The sequence below is a fragment of the Papio anubis genome, chromosome 6 (genome assembly GCF_008728515.1).
Source record: "Papio anubis isolate 15944 chromosome 6, Panubis1.0, whole genome shotgun sequence".
Classification (NCBI taxonomy): Eukaryota; Metazoa; Chordata; class Mammalia; order Primates; family Cercopithecidae; genus Papio; species Papio anubis.
The window spans coordinates 148289467-148295041 of record NC_044981.1 but is presented as its reverse complement, the minus strand read 5'-3'; the positions used below and the strand labels follow the sequence as shown (position 1 = coordinate 148295041).

The following is a 5575-nucleotide window of genomic DNA, read 5'->3' as shown; positions in this document are numbered from 1 at the left end:
TCTAATAGACTATTATTTGAAATTCAAATAGGTTAATATAAATTTTACTCTTGGTAGTGAAACTTTCCTGAAGTGATTGCTTAAAATAATTGAGAAAAAAAAAAAGGGTAAAAGGCTTCAAAAGAAAGCACAGAAATGTGTCTGAAGAAAGCAATAATAGAGGCTGAAACCAATTAGCAATTGTGAAATGCTTTCTTTATAAATGCATGTTTAATATTAATTAATATATACTTCTTGTTACTTTGTTCTTAAACGTGAAATTGCATCAAATTACTTGAGCTGCTTGTTGAAGCACAGATTCTAAAACCCACTTTTGGGTATCCTGAAGGCAATTATCATGCTGTACAACAGTATTTCCAATTATTTTTCTGAAGTGAAAGGTCCAAAATATTATACTGCTTTAGACTGTGTTCTCCCAGAAAGAGATCCCGAGGCAAGGATTTAGGAACAAGTGACTTATTAAGAAGAAACTGCTGGGAGGTGCAAATGTAGGGAAGTAGAGCAGGGAAGGCGGTCTCCAGGGAAGGTTGTATTAATAACTTCAAGAGATGTCCTACACTCACCCTGATCCATTAGGAGGTCTAGATTATGGCTGAGAGTTTTCTCAGCAAAAGGGCTGGGCTTTTGTACCCTGACACCAGTCATTGGCTGTGGGTCAACAGTTGGGAGTGGGTAGAAGTGGGATTGAATGGGGATGTGAATTGCCATGCATTTCTAGCTCTTCCAACTGAAAAGATAGTTCTAGTGCTTCAGAGAGATCCCCAGAAGTCATTTTCAGCTGAGAAGTTTTAGCAGAACAATGAGCAGAAGCTGGAAGATGGAGCGCAGTGTCCAACAAGGGGACGCGAAGGTTTCTCAGCAGAACTCAGAGTGCCCACTGCAGCTACTCACTCACCTCTCAAACTGTTTTTGTGGTCCAACTAACATGAGAGGTGTTATATGCTACACTTCCTTCTGAGATTGATAATGCACAGTAGCATACTGTAGGTTTTATGTAGTAATAGAGTAAATAAATTGTTCATTTTTGTTCCTATCCAGTATTGGATTCGTTTGACTAATTTATCTCATAACTACCATCTGTAAAAGACTCCACTGGAAATGCAGCAATATGACATCAATAATTTTTAAATAAGAAAATTTCATTAAAATATAGCTTTTTGTTCCAAAATGGCATCTAACAACAGCCCTGTGAAGTAGAACAGCTATCCACAAATATACTTATTAAGGAATGGGTATACACATATTACAAATTCACACTAACAATAAGAGATGACTGTTAATGTATTATGATACCCTTGAGGGATTTACTACAGCCAAAGAGCCCGAGGAAATGGAATTGAAAAATAAAAGTCGTAGTTTAAACAGCCTTATGTTTGCAATCTGTTAGGAGACACATTCTGCCTTTTGGTTCCTAAATTCATGATCTATATCCACAGGAAAGGCAATTAACTGTCTCTGTCCTGGGAGTATGACACTTACCGAGGCAACATAGTGACCTTAGCCCCTCCCCATTACATCCATCAGTATAAATTTGATTTTTATGTTTAGCTGAAATCTGCCACATTAAGGAGGAGAACCTAGACAAAAAGAAAGAGTAACTGATGGTGACTCATCACTCCTGAATGTAATAATAACTAAGCTTATTTTCTTCTATGTGGTCTAGGCAGTGTCATGAGCTTTACATGTGCCATTTCATATAATTCACATGACCATCTTGAGAAGTAGGTGATTGTAAAACTAATTCAATGAGATTGGGAAATTTGTTCAAAGCTATAAAACTAGAAAGTAATTGAGTGGAAATTCAAAACTAAGTCTTTCTGAATTCTCATTAGACCATGCTAACTGTAGTCAGGGCACTCAAGATTAGGTTTTTATACCTAATCAGAGAAACATTAAGCTAGAGGTAGGAGACAAGCTCTTCTGAAAGAGCTGCCTGCTAGAAAAGTATTGTTAACAAAGCAAATCTGTTTTAAAATCTAGAGCCTCAATTATGTTTTCAGTTTGCCATTGAAGAGAGTTGATTGGCATTGGAATGAACAGATAACAGGATCCAAGATATTCTTATACATTGCCTTTTGGCAAATACAGACTGGATATAGCTCTCACCTTTCTAGGAGATGCATACCAACAACCTGGGATTATGAATTAGTGTTGTGAAACAATGATAAGAGAACATCTTGAAGATTCAGAAATTCTGAAAATCATTTCCTCTAAGAACTGGAAGGAAATTATAGAACCCTGCTTGACATCTTTAATAAGAAATAGATTCTATGAAACAGAAACTGTTTTCAGGGAAAGTGAAAGTGCAACAGCTGAATTGACACTGAGAAATTGGATCAATGTTGTGGAATATCTGAGTCACTCCTTCAGAGTCACTCTCCCACAATGTACAAGGTGAAAAAAGATAAAAACAGTGACGGGGAATACAACACCTATGGATCTGGAAAGTAAAGATTTAATCTGTTGGTTGTCAGTGTCAGTGTCAGTGAAGATAATACCAAAATAATCAGAAGTAGTAATATAAAACTGATTTGTGATTTATTGTAAAACTCGGGATATAGATAAAAACACTGTTGTTGCAAGAAAAAAAGCATAAAAAGATACCTATATTTAGAAAATGCTTGAACCATTTTCAATTTTAATGATACATTGAAGCAAACTTTTATATGCATCCAGGTAGAAAATTCTGTTTATCTCCAGAAGAACACAAATTATCCTGAATTCAGTCTTCTTTATAACAAATGCCAACATTGGATAGATTGTTTAGAGTTTTGACAGAAAAGTTTGTAATGCAATAAGTTTTATATCCTGCTAAGATGTATTTTAAATGTGAAGGCAATAATAAACTACTTTTACTTATATTAAGAGTCAAATTAAATGCCTTTGTATACTTCATAAAGTTATTTGGAATCATATTCCAGTTGACAGTGAAAACTCCAAATTAACAATTCAAGACTTTGGACATTTAGAGATTAAAGAGCTGAATAGAACTTTCATAATAACAAACATATCACTGACTTGCATCACAAGATTTGAAGAAATCACCATCTTACTGCACCACATCTGTTTGAACTGGCCATTTGATTAAACCTTTAGGAAGATTGAGTTGCTTTCTCCTCTACCCATGTATGCGGCTTTCAACAGGAAAGCCAATTAATTATTATCACTAATGATAGGTATAAACATCCGATTTTGAATTCCCAAAAATTCTCCAGGGAACAACTCTCCCAGAGATAGTTTTCTACCATTTAGAAATCCAAAGAAATGTGATTACAATTTTGCTTAGGCATACAAAATTATGAAGCAGGCACACCAAACTTTCTAAGTGTGTGGAAAGAAGCACATTAAATGTCAAGGTTATTACCTTTGAATGTTGAGACCATCAGTGACGTTTTTGTATTTTTATTCTATTTTTTCAAATTTTCTGTAATGATGAAGTTTAAATTATAAAACAAATCTCACATTGAAAAAAAAAAAACTACAAAAAAAGTCCAAAATTCTTTTAAAAAGTAGTTTTGGATTAATGGCTGCTTCCATAACTAATTCTGGTAAAGCTGGTTTTCCTTTCCCTAGTTTTCACCCAGTGCAATAGATATGCTTCTGGGATTCTATGGCAGGCAGTAATCTAAAGATGATACTTCAAGGTTCTTATCTTTAGTTATTCAAATATTAGCCTATCTACCTCTGAGAAGGGACTTCAAAGATACAAGCAAGACTACTGATCAATTGACTTTAAAAGAGGGAGGTTTTTATGGATTATCTGGGCAGGCCCAATTTAATCACTTGAGTCCTTTAAGAACAGAAGAGAGTGGCAGAAGAGAAAGGAAAAGAAATTGATTCAAAGCAGGAAGAAGCAGATTAAGATTCTATACATCTTTTGCCTCTGAGATGGAGGAGACTCAAACCCCAATAGTTCAAAAGCTGGGGATTGTAGGTGGTCTCTACAACATGAGGACAACCAGAAAGAAACGGGGACTCCAGTCCTACAGCTGCTCAAAACTGATTTTCACAAAACAACTTGTTTGAGTCTGGAAAGAGGTTGTCCCCCAGTGCATCCAGACAAAAAGCCAGGGTGCTTGATAACTGGACTTTGGAATTGGAAGACCCTAAGCAGAGAACCCAGTCATACTCAGACTTTTGGCCTATAGAAATATAAGATAATAAATGTATTTTAAGCCTCTTAATTAAGAGGTAATTAAGTGGTAATTTGTTATAGCAGCAACAGAATATTAATACAGGTCCAAATCCTTACTTGTAGGCTCGATAGGAGCCTATAGTCTTAGGCTTTATTTAGTCCTTCTAAATCTTATATCTATGGCTGCTTTTTATGCGCCTTGCTAAAGAATTTAAGGGCAATCTGACAAAATCACTTAAGGCAAAAAAACCCATTTAAATAGGAGTGTTTGCACCTTGATCTAAAGTGGTGACTTTTACTGGGAAAATCAGGTGTATTATAGATTTTAGGAACATTTTGCACAGGGGTTATACTAATCTTCTGTGTATCATTCCAACTTTAGTATATGTGGTGCCAAAGGAAGCACTACTTTAGGAACATTTTGGATGAGCAACTATCTTATCTCTTTAGTAATAATACAGAAGCACTACCATGGGCCTACTTTGAAGAACCGGCACTGGTTATTACATTTGTGCAATTTGGACCGAGAGCCTGGATTACGTGGGCTTTTATATCTGAAATTCTGATTCTCTGGAAAGTGACATTTTAATTGTTGTCAGATAATTAATATGTAGTGCAGATGCATAAGTTTAATGAAAGGCAGTAATTATTAACATTTTAACAGTTATTTCCATTGCCTGATGTCTTTGTTTTCTAAAACTCATATCAAGGTTGTTTAAAACTATTTTCTCCCCAGTATATATAGAACGTTGTTTTATATAGAGATAAATTTATGGCCTGGCATGGCAGCTCATGCCTTGCAATCCCAGCACTTTGGGAGGCTGAGGCGGGAAGATCGATTGAGCCCAGGAGGTCAAGGCTGCAGTGAGCTGTGATTGGACCACTGCCCTCCAGCCTGGGCGACAGAGCGAGACCCTGTCTAAAACTAAAAAATAAATTTGTGTATTATGAATATAGATGTATGGCTTGGAAAAATGCAATAAATAGGTCCCATGTGAAAATGTTTATTTTCTTGGATTTATGGACACTATATTTTCCAGTCATTCAAACTAATTCACTGATGAGTGTTGCCAGTTACATTCTTTTAATCTGTTAAAATGCTGCTGCCCATAAAAACAGAGTAACTAGATTCAGACTAAAGTAATTATTCCATTCCTTTGGCATTTGTTAAGAAAGTTAGCTTACAATAGCATAGTTAAAGTTATCCCTCGTTTCACAAGTTTTTCACAATTTTACACAAAATATAAATTGTCTCTGTGTTAACATTAACTAGACCAAACCCACCCCAAGCTTCTATATTAAAGTCTATACTTCACGTGAATAATTTGGTTCTGAATGCAACTATCAGGTTTATTATCTGAAGCATAATAACTCAGGCAGACTTTTAATTAGCTCTTCAGATTACTTGAAAACTGTAAGCCAGCTGAATGTTTAGGGCAA

The 5575-nt window shown here is 35.5% G+C and overlaps 1 non-coding gene across 1 annotated transcript; it reads right to left on the bottom strand.

The window, feature by feature from the left end:
* Positions 1 to 4437: 4437 nt before the first annotated feature.
* On the bottom strand, positions 4438 to 4541 carry LOC116275537. Its single transcript, XR_004184656.1, has one exon. It is a non-coding gene; the product is annotated as a U6 spliceosomal RNA (small nuclear RNA).
* Positions 4542 to 5575: the final 1034 nt, after the last annotated feature.